We start from the raw sequence: 17000 nt of genomic DNA on the forward strand, positions 1-17000 counted from the left end.
ATAAAGCTACCTGAAGAAAATTACAGGTGTTCTATTTGATCCTATTAGTACCATGGTCAGGCAGCTAGACTATTTACATTTAGTACAGTGCGTCCTGCTCACAGTGTTCAGCTAGATCCGTTCCTGTTATCTTCCTACTGACAGGCAGGCTTGTCTGGTTACAGTATATAAAGCTACCTGAAGAAAATTACAGGTGTTCTATCCCAGCTTAGTGCAGCTACAGGCCATTAGTATGTCTGGAAGGCCAAGAAGAAGAGGCAGACAGTCACAAGCCAATAAGAGAGGGCAAGCAGGCTCTGTGTCTAGTGCTGGTCGTGGAGACGGTGCATCCTCATCAGCACGTGGCCATGGGACACGCTTGGCCTTTTTTTCGGCAGCTGGCCGTGTTGAGCTGCAACATGCGGAAGACTTGGTCGAGTGGATGACCAAGCCGTCCTCATCCTCTCTCACCCATGCCCAGGGTGCTTTGTCTGGCAAAGCAGCGGCCTCTTCCCTCAGCTCAATGTCATCAGTGACTCCTTCCCTAGCTCCACCATGTCCTCATGAGGATTCCCTCGAACTGTTTGACCACAGTGTTGGGTACATGCTCCAGGAGGATGCCCAGCGTTTGGAAGGCTCTGATGACGATACTGAGCTCGATGAAGGCAGTAACATGAGCACGGACAGAGGGGGTGCCCAAGAAGGACAGCAATCTGGCAGTCATGCTCCCCCTGCTGCAGCATACTGCCAGGTTTGCTCCAGTGATGAGGAGGGAGGGGATGATGAGGTCACTGACTCAACGTGGGTGCCTGATAGGAGAGAGGAGGAGGAGGAGGAGGAGGCGGCGGCACATCACCAACGAGGCAGGATGCCCTCCAGGGGCCAGCCTAAGGGCAGCACATTGACTGCATCACACCCCAAAGCTCCACATGTGCAGGGCGCTGCAGTCTCTGCGCGTTATTCAAAAAGTTCTTTGGTGTGGGCCTTTTTTGAGACGAGTGCATCAGATCGCACCGCTGCTATTTGCAACATATGTCTCAAGCGTATCTCGCGTGGCCAAAACATCTCCCGCTTGGGTACCACATGCTTGACCAGACATATGTTGACCTTCCATGCAGTTCGTTGGCAAGCGTATCTAAAAGACCCACACCAAAGAACAAAAAGGATCTCTCCTTGCTCCTCATCAGCTGAGATTTCCAACCCCACTAGACCTTCAGTCCTCTCTGAGACCTGCAGTGAGAGGAATGAAGGTGTAGAATTAGGTGTGTCACAGCCAAGTACTTGTGGGCAATCTGCTTTTGGTACACCGACGTCAGATTGTACCAGGCAAATTTCCCTGCCCCAGGTGCTGCACCGCCGAAAGAAGTTTGCTCCCAGCCATCCACATGCCCAGCGGTTGAATGCTAGCTTGGCAAAATTGCTAGCACTTCAACTGCTGCCTTTTCAGTTGGTAGACTCTGCCCCCTTCCGTGAGTTTGTGGAATGTGCGGTTCCTCAGTGGCAGGTACCCAAACGCCACTTTTTCTCACGGAAGGCGATTCCGGCTCTCTACCGGCATGTGGAAGGCAATGTCCATGCCTCGCTGGACAGGGCGGTCAGCGGTAAGGTGCATATTACCGCTGACTCATGGTCCAGCAGGCATGGACAGGGACGTTACCTAAGTTTCACGGCGCATTGGGTGACTCTGCTGGCAGCTGGGAAGGATGCAGGACAAGGTGCAGTAGTGTTGGAGGTTGTTCCGCCACCACGCCTCCAAAATGCTGATTGTGACACACCTCTCTCCTCCACCCCCTCCTCTTCTTCTTCCTCCATGGCCTCTTCCTCGGAACCAGCGGTGCTCCGTAGGCGTTCAAGAGGCTATGCAAGTACGCAGGCCAAAAGATGCCATGCGGTGCTTGAGCTGGTGTGCTTGGGGGACAGGAGCCACACTGGGGCAGAGGTTCTGTCAGCTCTGCAGGGGCAGGTTCAGAGGTGGTTGACGCCACGCCAACTTAAGGCAGTAATGGTGGTTTGCGACAATGGCACCAACCTCCTCTCTGCCCTCCGACAGGGACAAATGACCCATGTGCCCTGTTTGGCTCACGTCCTTAACTTGGTGGTGCAGCGGTTCTTGGGCAGGTACCCGGGCTTACAGGATGTCCTGAGGCAGGCCAGGAAAGTCTGTGTGCATTTCCGCCGGTCATATAATGCCAGTGCTCGGCTGACGGACCTCCAAAAGGAGTTTAACCTGCCCAAGAACCGCCTAATCTGTGACATGCCCACCAGGTGGAACTCAACATTGGCCATGCTGCAGCGGCTGCACACGCAGCAGAGGGCCATCAATGAGTACCTGTGCGACTATGGCACCAGGACAGGGTCAGGGGAGCTTGGTTTTTTTTCCCCACGCCAGTGGGCCATGATCAGGGATGCATGCACTGTCCTGTCACCATTCGAGGAGGCCACGAGGATGGTGAGCAGTGACAGTGCATGCATCAGTGACACTGTCCCCCTTGTCCACCTGTTGGAGCACACGCTGCGTGGAATAATGGACAGGGCACTTGAGGCAGAACAGAGGCAGGAAGAGGAGGACTTCCTTAGCTCTCAAGGCCCCCTTTATCCAGACAGTGTTCCTGCGTGCCCGCCGATCACACAGGAAGAGGACGAGGAGGAAGAGGAGGAGGAGGAGGAGGAAGATTGTGTCAGTATGGAGGTGGAGCCTGGCACTCAGCATCAGCAGCAGTCTTTAAGGGATCAGTCCCAAGAAACACATGGACTTGTACGTGGCTGGGAGGAGGTGGCTGCGGACCATGTCGTTCTTAGTGACCCAGAGGACTCCGGACCGAATGCCTCAGCAAACCTACGCTGCATGGCCTCCCTGATCCTGCAAAGCCTGCGTAAGGATCCTCGTATTCGTGGTATCAAGGAGAAGGACCAATACTGGCTGGCAACCCTCCTTGATCCACGTTACAAGGGTAAGGTTGCGGACCTTATCTTGCCATCGCAGAGGGAGCAGAGGATGAAACATCTTCGGGAGGCCTTGCAGAAAGGTCTGTGCAACACGTTCCCAGAGACTGGGAGGTTACAAACTCCTGTTTCTGGACAACGTGTTGCTGAGGCTTCGGTCAGTCAAAGAAGGAGCAGTGGAGAAGGTGGCTGTCTGACCGATGTGTTCAGACAATTTTTTGGTCCGCAGCCCCAAGGTATGATCGGTTCCAGCAACCATCGCCAGCGTCTGTTTTACATGGTGCAGGAATACCTAGGGGCAAGATCAGACTTGGACACCTTTCCCACCGAAAATCCTCTGGGTTACTGGGTCTTGAGGATGGATCACTGGCCAGAGCTTGCACAGTATGCAATTGAGCTACTGGCCTGTCCTGCATCCAGCGTTCTTTCGGAACGCACATTCAGTGCTGCTGGAGGCGTGGTAACCGATCACAGGGTGCGTCTGTCCACCGACTCGGTCGATCGGCTGACCTTCATAAAAATGAATGAGTCTTGGATCACCACCAGCTACCAAGCACCTGATGCTGATGTAACCGAATAATTTTTTTTGAAATCTCAGATCCCTTCAAAGGGCCTATGCCTATGCTGATGCTGAGTGACTATCCCTGAGTAATTATCCTCTTCCTCCTCAATCATCACGCTGATAGCTTGTAAGAACATTTTTGGTTCTGGGCGCCACCACCAGTGCCTAAGGCACAATTTTTCAGCCCCTGTTTAACAGGGGCGTGTAATTACAATTTTTGATGTAATACTTTGCAGCAGGGCTCGTTCCTGCATTCCAACTAGAGTGTCTGTGAGGGGTTGCAGTGTTGTGGCACCAGCACCAGTGCCTAAGGCCCAATTTTTCTGCCCCTGTCTAACAGGGGCGTGTAATTACAATTTTTGATGCAATACTTTGCAGCAGGGCTCGTTCCTGCGTTCCAACTAGAGTGTCTGTGAGGGGTTGCAGTGTTGTGGCACCAGCACCAGTGCCTAAGGCCCAATTTTTCTGCCCCTGTCTAACAGGGGCGTGTAATTACAATTTTTGATGCAATACTTTGCAGCAGGGCTCGTTCCTGCGTTCCAACTAGAGTGTCTGTGAGGGGTTGCAGTGTTGTGGCACCAGAACCAGTGCCTAAGGCCCAATTTTTCTGCCCCTGTCTAACAGGGGCGTGTAATTACAATTTTTGATGTAATACTTTGCAGCAGGGCTCGTTCCTGCATTCCAACTAGAGTGTCTGTGAGGGGTTGCAGTGTTGTGGCACCAGCACCAGTGCCTAAGGCCCAATTTTTCTGCCCCTGTCTAACAGGGGCGTGTAATTACAATTTTTGATGCAATACTTTGCAGCAGGGCTCGTTCCTGCGTTCCAACTAGAGTGTCTGTGAGGGGTTGCAGTGTTGTGGCACCAGCACCAGTGCCTAAGGCCCAATTTTTCTGCCCCTGTCTAACAGGGGCGTGTAATTACAATTTTTGATGCAATACTTTGCAGCAGGGCTCGTTCCTGCGTTCCAACTAGAGTGTCTGTGAGGGGTTGCAGTGTTGTGGCACCAGAACCAGTGCCTAAGGCCCAATTTTTCTGCCCCTGTCTAACAGGGGCGTGTAATTACAATTTTTGAAGCAATACTTTGCAGCAGGGCTCGTTCCTGCGTTCCAACTAGAGTGTCTGTGAGGGGTTGCAGTGTTGTGGCACCAGCACCAGTGCCTAAGGCCTAATTTTTCAGCTCCTGTTCAACAGGGGCATGTAATTACAATTCTTGATCTAATATTTCACAGCAGGGCCCTGTGAGGGCTTACAGTGTTGTGGCCACAGCAACACCTAAGGCCCAAATTTCTGCTGAGTAGGGCAGGACCCTACTTTCAAACATCTAACTTACAAACGACTCCTACTTGCAAATGGAAGGAGACAACAGGAAGTGAGATGAAATCTACCCCTAGGAAGGGAAATTCTCTCCTGTAAGAGTTAATATGGGAAAACAATTTCTCCTTTCCACTGATGCTTTCCGATCCTTGTTCCACAAAAAAACCCAAATTTTCAAAAAACATTTTTCATTGGGACAAAAAAGTGAGGTGAAATCTTCTGAAGAGGAGGAAAGACAGCAAAACAAATGTCACAGGGGTGATAACCCTTCCCTATGTTTTCCAAAAAGCTTAGAAAAGATTTTTTGGCTGGAGCTAAACACGTTAAAAATGTTCAAAATTACAAACAGATTCTACTTAACAACAAACCTACAGTCCCTGTCTTGTTTGCACCGCCTGTATACTGCTGTTCAGAGTATATAGGGCCTGGTGGCCCCACACCTTTCCTTATTTTAATTTGGGTGCGGGGTTCCCCTTAATATCCATACAAGACCCAAAGCGCCTGGTAATGGACTGGGGGGTACCCATGCCGTTTGTCTCACTGATTTTCATCCATATTGCCATGACCCGACATGACATTAAACCCGCAAGCAGTTTTAAATGAGATTTTTTCCTTTAAAAATGACATTTGGTGCAGGGACTGTTCTAAACATGGGAAACACGCGTCACTTTACAGGCATACTATACTATCGTACCCCCCAGGTACGATATTTAAAGGAATATTTCACTTTTTTTTTTTTTACTTTAAGCATCATTAAAATCACTGCTCCCGAAAAAACGGCCGTTTTTAAAAGTTTTTTTTGCATTGATACATGTCCCCTGGGGTAGGACCTGGGTCCCCAAACCCTTTTTAGGACAATACCATGCAAATTAGCCTTTAAAATGAGCACTTTTGATTTCGAACGTTCGAGTCCCATAGACGTCAATGGGGTTCTAACGTTCGTGCGAACTTTCGGTCCGTTCGCGGGTTCTGGTGCGAACCGAACCGGGGGGTGTTCGGCTCATCCCTAGCTGTGAGGAAGGGGTTGCTCCCCCAAAACACGTCCCTTGATCCCCCGTGATGGCAGCTAGCACATGTTGACATTCGTAAATTGGTGTGCACCTTCAAAATTTGGCTTTTCAAGGGGTGACTTCACCCCATCTGAACGCAATATCAAACACAGTACCTAAGTACTCGTGTCTGATATTGTCTTCAAGTTTTACCATATGTGAACTTTGTAAGTTCAAGATTTGTGTCTTTCTTGTTGGTTTTTCACATGCCTGTTTTATCTTAAATGGACATTTCTATTTTTGATAATGCCACCCCAAAAATTGTAATACAACAAACATGTTGGTTTGTTTTAAAAACCTTTTCTAAATGCACATGTGATTGTGCAGGTATTAAAAAGATTGTTATCAAGAATGTGTGGATTATTGTCTCAACGCTACAATGCTTTTGTGGTGATGTAATTGCTGCTTTCTGTGAAAATGGGGGTTATTTCCTAAGGGCAAATCCTCTTTGCACTACAAGTGCAGTTTCAGTGCAGTTACAAGTGCACTTGTAGTGCAAAGCGTCTACGCCTTTAGTAAATAACACCCAACAGTGCTTGTATAAGGTTACACAATCACGCCATTTTCAGGACTCCCCACATTGCTGTCAGGGTCAGCTAAAACAAACACAAGCAGTAAATGTCACCAAAGATTAGTTTTTTTTATTTGATAAAGGCTTCACAAATTGTCTGGCATATTGATGGCCCCCCTATCCGCAAAGAACTCAAGGTATCTTAACCGGACATCATGGGCACTCAGGGAGGGCAAGCCAGGACGGCCACTTTCAAGCGCCGTCAGGGTTGTTTCATGTAGAATTCTGGCCTCAGGCCCAACTAAGCCAGCATAGTTGGCAGAGTGTTGGCGTAAAAAGTTATGTAGAACACAGCATGCCAGGATTATATGATTAAGTTTATACTCCGTCATATGGATGGGTGTCAGAAATAGGCGGAACCAGCTGGCCATGATTCCAAATGTGTTCTCCACCACTCTTCTGGCTCTGACCAGCCGGTAATTAAAAACCCTCTGTTCCGGGGTGAGGGTCCTCATCGGGAATGGCCGCATAAGATGGTCCCCCAGCGCAAATGCTTCATCTGCAACAAAGATGAATGGGAGTCCTTCCACATTGTCTTCTGGAGGTGGCAAGTCCAAGCTGCCATTCTGGAGACGTCTGTAAAACTCCGTCTGGGCAATGACTCCACCATCGGACATCCGGCCATTCTTCCCCACGTCCACATACAGGAAGTCGTAATTAGCCGACACCACCGCCAACATCACAATACTATTGAACCCCTTTTAATTATAATAGTACGACCCCGAGTTGGGTGGTGGGACGATGTGGACGTGTTTCCCATTAATTGCAGTTAGGAAAGTCCCACCGCTGGGCAAAGTGGGAGGCCACAGTCTGCCATTCCTGTGGCGTGGAAGGAAACTGTTGAGGAAAACCAAAAAAAGTTTGTATTTTTGCACATAAACATGGCAAGCAGATTAGACACAAACATTCTTGGCCAACATCCAGATAACATTTATTAAGGGGAATTTTACAACACCAAAGTATAAGGTACACCTATCATATTCCCCCTCCCCCCCCCATGGGCCATTTCTAACATTATAGGGGGGAATCTTGGACAGGTAACCCTCTCCACTTCATTGAGAGATGAATGCCTAAATAATGGGTATTACTTTGAACAGCCCCTCCTTAGTGACACTATTGGCAGCCCACTGGACAGGTAAGAAGTGTCCTAATACAAAGATATAAATACACACTGTACACATTTAAGCACATTTGGACATTCTGCTATTACCTATCAAGATAATAATAGGTTACAAAAACTTTAAACATTACTATTTGAAAGTATACAGGCAGGCCCTTGCACTACATGCTTTGGGGAATTCATCCATACATCAGACCACAAAAGAGGTGGGTATAGCGTGTATGGGTTTGGCAAAGTAAGCAGATAGATGATTGAGGATAGATAGAGAATTGGGATCAGCTGACTTAGCAGTTGGGGGGAGGGAGGGTTAATAAAAATGATTTGGGGACACCACAAAAAAAGCCTCTGGCACTCTGCCTGAATTTAAAGCACAAATCGCATTTCTAAACATTTTAGGGGGTATTTGGGGTAAAGCACTACTATGGAGCTGATAAAATACATTGTTAAGTGACTACATGACGTGAATATAGGGGCAGGAGAGCATGCTGGGGAGGTAAGTGAAGGCAAATATGTATGAAGGACTTAAAAAATAATGACATAAAAATCAAGCATGCATGAGAACAAAGGGGACATTCACAGCATATTACAATCATGGTAATTAGGGAATGAGGAGATAAATACAATATATTAGCAAACATTCAATACAAGAAAATGTGATATTAAAGGATAAAAATCTTACCTTCATATACTCCTTCTGCAGGACCTGGATGATGGCAGAACAGGTCTCTGGGATAATGATACCCAGAGCCTGGGGGGAGATGCCTGTCGAGAACTTCAAGTCCTACAGGCTTCTCCCTGTCGCCAAGTACCGCAGGGTAGCGACGAGCCTCTGCTCCGGAGTGATGGCTTACCTCATGCAGGTATCCTGCCTGCTGATATAGGGGGTCAGCAAAGCCAGCAGACGGTGAAATACGGGGTCCGTCATCCGGAGAAAGTACCTGAAATCATCAGGATTATTCTCACGTATCTCACGGAGCAAAGGCATATGAGAGAACTGGTCACGCTGAAGCAACCAATTCTTGGTCCATGAACTCCTCGCCACCCTGTTCATGGACTGGACTTGTGTCAAGGTCAGGACCCCAACACCAAGCCCCCGCACAGCACGAACTCTACGAGAAGTACGTATACGCAACATGGCTAGAAAGTGGTCGGCTGCTCAGAACGAAGTAACAGAACGCACTGAAGAACAGCAAGGCCTGTGAAGAGCGTCCTGAAAAACAGTAACAAACGAACAAGAACACAATGACTAATCCAAGTCATGAGTAGCTTGCTTGCACGCACTGAAGAGCAGATACAAACCCACAAGCACAAACTGAACCGCAGAAAACGATCTGAAAGCCACGAATCTGAAAAAGCGCGAATCGTCTCTCACCAAACTTTTACTAACACGAGATTAGCAAAAGGAGCTCAAAGGGTGCCGCGCTTGGTTCTGAACTGGCCTTTTCTAGTCTCATCGGATGTGGTTGACGTCACCGCGTTGTTGGCGATCGGAAATTCCGACAACTTTGTGCGACGCAAAACAAGTTTGAGCCAACATCCGTCGGAAAAAATCCTAGGATTTTGTTGTCGGAATGTCCGATCAATGTCCGACCGTGTGTACGGGGCATTAAACATCTAAATATGATCTATTGCTAAATACCCCCTGGCAATGGCACACATCACATGGAAACTCTTCCATTTAACCCCACCTCTACTGAACAGTACACATGGTTCTAGAATCCCCAAGTGGATTCTGATTTTACTCTGACAACTGTTCCTTTTCTCTATTTCAGTTGCTATGTTTTGCTTTTCTATTTGTTTTTTTTGTTTTTTTCGGATCAACAACCGGCATCAGAGAAATCTTCAGGATCCCTTCCACTGAACCTCATCGACCCGCAATATACCACTTCCATTCACATGGCATTCCAGGACATGAAGAATATGCCAGGATTCTTCATCCCATTCGCCCAGGTCATGGTACACCTACAAAACATCATTGCCTGTGAACATAGGAAACTACTCCTCCTTTGGCCCATCGCTAAGCATCTTAATTGTGAGTACAATCGACATCTGACTTTCACTTTCACCACACAGCTCCGCCCAGATGCTCTCATAGATGCTTCCAACATTATTTCTTCTCCAATATGCCAGCGAAAAAGAGAGGGTTATGGTGGCAATCAAGGACTCGATATCCTTCCAACTCCACTCAGAAACATCTGATCCGGCTGGTCGCTATCTCTATATAGTGTGTGACATAAATGCCACCCGATATACTCTAGTGAATGTATATGTTCCCAATAACCACCAAATTCGATTCCTGAACAGGTTGATGGAAAAGCTTAAGAAGCTCCAACAAGGTTCTCTAGTAATAAGTGGAGACTTTAACATTACACTGGATCCACGCATGGATTCCACATCGGTATCCTCCAACAGGTCACCCTCTTTGGCTAATTTCTTACGTTCCCAAGACCTGTAAGGTGCATGGAGATGCACACATGCCAATGAAAGGGACTTTTCATTTTACTCTCACAGACACTGCACATATACGAGGATTGATCTGTTTCTGATGGACAAGTGGCTGCTTCAAAAAATAGTTCAAATCAAAATCAATATTATAACATGGTTAGACCATGCTTCCATCCTCCTAACTCTAGGGGATAATTACCCCAACAATAGGGCATATGTGTGGCGCTCTAATCCCCAGGTAATACAAAACCCAGCAACTAAAAAAATACTAGAGGGTCACTTGTCCGATTATTTTCAGATCAATTCCTCCTCTACAAAAGATCCATTTGTACTCTGGAATGCACATAAGGCGTACATTAGAGGTATGTTTATCCAACTAGGCACAAGGCTCAAAAAGCGTAGACAGCAGCGGCTTAATACCCTCCTATCAGAAATTAGTACCCTTGAGGCTCAAAACAAAATAAATCCAACGCACCTCATCAGTGCAAAACTCACTACCCTAAGACATGACCTTAGACTAGAACTTCTGCAGTCTTTTGAACAAACTGAGAGAAGGATGAAAATGTCCTTCTATTCATCCAGTAACAAAGCTGGTAAAGCACTAGCTCGCAAACTACAAGGCCAGCGCTTTAAAACCAAAATACCTCATATCATCAACCCTAAGTCTAAACAAAAAGTATTTGATCCCCAAAACATTGCAGATGCCTTTAGTGAATACTATGGGTCCCTTTATAACCTAAATCAGGATAGCAATACTGCACAACCTTCTAAATCAGCTGTAGTTGATTTTTTAAAAGACATTAACCTACCTCAACTCTCCGTTTCACAATTACAGGAGTTAAATACCCCCTTCTCCCTGTCGGAAATAATGAAGGTTATAGATACTCTTCCCAATAACAAATCCCCAGGACCAGATGGGCTGACAGGGGAATACTACAAACATTTTAAACAAACTTTAGGCCCACACCTTCTTAGGGTGTTTGAGACTGCTGCTGCCTCTGCTTCCTTTCCATCTGAGATGTTAGAAGCTCTAATAGTTACTCTGCCTAAACCGGGTAAGACACCGGACGTCACCCAAAATTTTAGGCCCATTTCTTTATTAAACAATGACCTAAAGATTTATGCTAAATTAATAGCACTGAGACTTGTGGACATCCTGCCCACCCTAATAGACCCGGACCAATCTGGATTCACTAAGGGTAGACAGACCTCTGATGCCACCAGACGACTAATAGACATAATCCACTTGGCTACGAAACACAGGACGCCTTCTCTGCTTCTTGCTTTGGACGCAGAGAAGGCGTTCGATAGAGTGCACTGGATGTACCTAACAACAACATTGGAGAAATTTGGCTTCACAGGCCATCTGCTTTCTGCAATATTAGCCCTGTATACTTCCACGTCAGCTCGAGTGTATACTTCGAGCATGCTGTCTAAACCCTTTTGGATTACAAACGGCACTTGCCAAGGATGCCCAATGTCTCCCCTTATTTTTAATTTGTTAATAGAGCCATTAGCCGCCAGCATTAGACAAAACCCTAACATACAAGGTTTTATGATCAACAAATGCAAACACGTCATAAGTCTCTTCGCAGATGATGTGATCTTAATGCTCACTAATCTGGTGTCTTCCCTGGAAAATGTATCTCAACTATTACATAGGTACGGTATGGTATCATACTACAAAGTAAATGAAGCCAAATCTTATATATTGGATCTAGGTGTAAATCCAAGTGACAAAGCAGACCTACAAACTAGATTCCCGTATGTATGGAACCCCCAAGAAATTACCTATTTAGGGATTAAACTCACCTCCCAACCTAAACAATTGTTCAATGCTAACTACCTGCCACTAGAACGCAAATTACAAGCAGGACTTCAAACCTTAAGCAAACATACATTATCATGGTCAGGAAGGCTGGCAGCCTTCAAAATGCAACTCCTACTAGACATGTGCATTTCGTTTAGTTCCGAATCGAAATTCGGACGAAATTTTCATTATTCGGACATTCGGATGCATCCGAAATACCGAATTACAATACTAACGAATTTAAACGAATCCGAAATGTTTCAAATCGAAAACCCACGGACGAAATTCGAATCGAATTCGACTCAAATTCGAAAACAGATTCGAAATATATTCGATTCGAAAACAAATTTGAAATCTATTCGACTTGAATTCGAAAACAAATTCGAATCGAATTAGAAAAAATATAAATTGATTTCTAAAAAAGAATACAATAAAACAGAATATAAAATAATAAAATAATAGAATAAAAATAAAAGAATTGTAAAGAATAGAATAAAATTTAATAGAATTTAATAAAATACAACAGAATATGACCATCTTCTGAAATTCGAATTTCGAATAGTATAAATTTTGAATTCGAAAATAGATTGAAAAATAACAAATATCAAAACAATGGAAACTAAAATAATATATATTATATTTTATTCTATGCAGTTCTGTTGTTTTTCTATTCTATTTTTTTCTATTCTAATATGAAATCATTCTATACTAAATTTCAATTTCGGAAGATGGTTTTATATATAAAATTCTATTCTTTTCTACTCTATTCTAATCTTATCTAATGAATTTTGAATTTCAGAAGATGGTTATATATATAAATGTAAAACCATTTTCCAAAATTCAAATTTCATATAGCTTGAATTTGAATAGAAAAGATTAGAATAGAAATAGAAAATATACAAGAAAAACAATAGAACAGAACAGAATAAAATATAATATATATATTTTATTTTATTCTGTTCTATTGTTTTTCTATTCTAATCTTTTCTATTTGAATTTGAATTCATTCTATATGAATTTCTAATTTCAGAAGATGGTTATATTTTGAATGAAATTCGAAATTCATATAGAATTAATTCAAATTTGAATTGAAAAGATTAGAATAGAAAAAAAATAGAACAGAATAGAATAAAATATAATATATATACACATTATATTTTACTCAATTGTGTTCTATTGTTTTTCTAGTCTATTTTCTATTTCTAGTCTAATCTTTTCTATTCGAATTCGAATTCATTCTATATGAAATTTGAATTTCGGAAAATGGTTTTATATATATATATATATATATATATATATATATATATATATATATATATATGTATATAAAAAATATTTATATATATAACCATCTTTTGAAATTCAAATTCGAATAGAAAAGATTCAAATAGAAAAACAATAGAACAGAAAATAATCTAATATATATATTATATTTTATTCTATTCTGTTATATTGTTTTTCTAGTCTATTTTCTTTTCTATTCGAATTCGAATTCATTCTATAAGAATTTCGAATTTCAAAAGATGGTTATATACATAAATATTATATATATAAAACCATTTTCCGAAATTTGAATTTCATATAGAATTCGAATAGAAAAGAAAATAGACTAGAAAAACAATAGAACAGTATATAATAAAATATAATATATATATTAGATTCTTTTCTGTTCTATTGTTTTTCTATTCTAATCTTTTCTATTTGAATTTGAATTCATTCTATATGAATTTCGAATTTCAATAGATGGTTATATATCAATAAATATCTAATATATATATATATATCTATATATATAGATATATATATATATCTATATATATATATATCTATATATATATATATAAAACCATTTTCCGAAATTAGAATTTCATATAGAATGAAATTGAATTGAAATAGAATAGAAAATAATATCTTAGAAAAACAATAGATCAGATCAGAAAAAAAAATATATATATATATTAGAAAAAAAATAGTACAGAATAGAATAAAAAAAAAAATATATATATATATATATATATATATATATATATATATATATATATATATATATATATATAAAAAAATATTTTATTCTATTCTGTTCTATTGTTATTCTATTCTATTCTTTACTATTCTAATCTTTTCTATTTAAATTTGAATTTATTCTATATGAATTTCAAGTTTCAGAAGATGGCTATATATATAAATAACATATATAAATGTGATATTTATATATATAGCCATCTTCTGAAATTTGAAATTCATATAGAATGAATTCAAATTTGAATAGAAAAAAATAGAATAGAATAGAGTAACAATAGAACAGAATAGAATAAAAAATAATATATATATATATATATATATATATATATATATATATATATATATATATATATATATACATATATATATATATATATTTATTCTTATTTTTTTTTGTAAACGCTATAACTTTTGCGCAAAGCAATCAATAAACGCTTATTGCAATTTTTTTTTTTACCAAAAATATGTGCGAAGAATACGTATCGGCCTAAACTGAGGAAAAAAAATGTTTTTTTATATATTTTTGGGGGATATTTATTATAGCAAAATCTAAAAAATAATGCGTTTTTTTTCAAAATTGTCGCTATTATTTTGTTTATAGCGCAAAAAATAAAAACCGCAGGGTTGATCAAATACCACTAAAAGAAAGCTCTATTTATGGCAAAAAAAGGACTTCAATTTTGTTTGGGAGCCACGTCGCATAACCGCGCAATTGTCACTTAAAGCGACGCAGTGCCGAATCTCTAAATGTGCTCTGGTCAGGAAGGGAGTAAATTCTTCCGGGGCTGAAGTGGTTAAAAACTTGTAGTTTTATTAGCTGTTTTTTTTTTTTTGACAGGGGCGCAGTTTCATTGCTTGCCATAGGTGCCATTTTTACTAGATACGCCTCTGGGAGACACAGAGAGAGAGAGAGAGAGAGAGAGAATGTAATAATTTTTATTTACCGATGACGGATGCAGTCTGGAGTGCGCTCAATCCCTCTCACAGCTTTTACTGCCATGGTGACGCGAAACCATGCAGCGTTCTTCTGGTTTGCTGAAGAGGAATATTATCTGAATATTATCTGAATATTATCAAATTCGAAAATAGAAATATTTTCGAATGCGATTGAAACATTATCGAATACGATTGAAATAATTTCTAATACATTTGAAATAATTTCGAATGCTGTTGAAATATTTTCGAATGCGGTTGAAATAATATCGAATCCGGTTGAAATATTTTCGAATTCGACCGATTTTCGAATTCGGTCAAAAACGAAACTGAGTTGAAAAAATAATTTAATGAATTAAATGAATCTAACTAAACTAAATTAATTAAATAACGAATTAAAACGAAACAAAGCAAATTTTTTCATTTTGCACATGCCTAACTCCTACCACAATTACTTTATATATACCAAACGGTACCCATCCCAGTCCCCAGAACATTCTTTCAAACCTTACAAACCATACTTTCCAAATACCTCTGGGAAGGCAAGAAAAAAGTAAGACAAAAAAAGCGAGCGGAGTAGGTCTACCAGTCTTAGCTGACTACCATTTAGCTGCCATATTAGCTCAACTTAGAGGATGGTTTCCTAACCAACCTACTCCACTATGGGGGAGCATTGAACAAGCTGCAATACCAGGAGGTAATCTATACGAATATGTCCTAGCTTATCGCCATCTTAAAACTAAACCCACTGATCTTCCTCTACCAATTCTAGCAACTCTGTACTCATGGAAGACTATGGTGACTTCCAAATCTCTGTCATCTCCCACTATTCCGTTATCCATACCCATATCTATCCTAGCTTCAATAATCCCGGAATTAAACCTACATAGATGGAAGAGCGGGGGACTGAAATGGGTATCGGATCTATACTCGGACATTAATTTAAAACCTTTCGCTGAGTTACAACTGGAATATGGTTTACCTGCCTCAGAACAATTTAATCACTTCCTTGTCAAAAGAAGTTTATTGAGTATACAATGTTATAAAGATACATAAAGTAAGTTTACAAGGATCTATAAAGTAAGCTCATTGTTTTACAGTAGGTTTTATATAGGTAAATATCATGAAATTTCAAATATTAAACATTGGGTTCACGTAAACCTAAATTAAAGATATATGTCATTTCCTTAGTTGCTTTTGTAGGTATTTAAATGATTTATACCTACTATACATATTGTTTACAAGTAGAGTGTATATAGGTCAAATAAATTCTGATAATGAGCTTTAATCGTAAGGTGGAGAAAAGAAAAGAGAAAGAAGAAAAAGGGTTGAAAGGTAGAGGTATGGTCCACAAGGTTGTCCCGCTCGTCAGTTTATTATTCTTTTTAGTTCTCTTTGAAGCCTTAGAATGGGTGTCTCTGTAAGTCATTTAATCTGTTACCATGGCAACAGGACAGAGTCATTGAAGTTTGACAGGAACTGTTGTTTTATCCAAGGATGCCAAAGTTTGTCAAATTTTGGAATTTGATTTTGATCGATGGCTAGCATCTTAGCATGGGACATTGTATTATTCATTCTGTGAATTGTTTCTGCTAGTACCAATGTAGGAGATTTCCATGCCTTGGCCACTGTTTGTTTTGCAGCCGTTGTTAGTTGGATCATAAGTTTGAATTGAGAGAGTGTTAACCATTCCGGTTTTAGATTAAGTAAAGTTAAATATGGATCTGGTTGTATTATTTTTTTAAATATTTTAGATGCAATCACGAAGACTTCCTTCCAGAAGGTTTGGATTACTGGGCACGTCCACCATATGTGTAAATATGTGCCTATTTCTGGGCATCCTCGAAAACAAAGAGTTGAGGTATTAGGTGAATATTTTGCCACTCTAGCGGGTACAAGGTACCAGCGAGTTAGGACTTTATAATTTGTCTCCTGTGCTAAGATGTTGGGTGAAGATGACTTAGATGTGAGCCATATGTTAGACCAGACCGTGTCTTCTAAAGTTCGTCCCAGGTCCTCCTCCCACCTCTGAACGTAAGAGGGTCTATTAAGATTTGCTACTCCATATAATTGATTATAAAGTGATGAAATTGTACCTTTAGCAAATGGATCTTTTGTACAGATTGATTCAAAAATGGATAATTGGGATAATGGTGTATTCCCATTTGGGAATGGTGTATAGAAATTTTTGATTTGGAGATATCTAAATATCTCAGAGTTTGGTAGATCATATTTTTCTCTAAGCGATGGG

Source organism: Aquarana catesbeiana, linkage group LG02 (assembly GCF_042186555.1).
Source record: "Aquarana catesbeiana isolate 2022-GZ linkage group LG02, ASM4218655v1, whole genome shotgun sequence".
In the NCBI taxonomy this organism is placed as follows: Eukaryota; Metazoa; Chordata; class Amphibia; order Anura; family Ranidae; genus Aquarana; species Aquarana catesbeiana.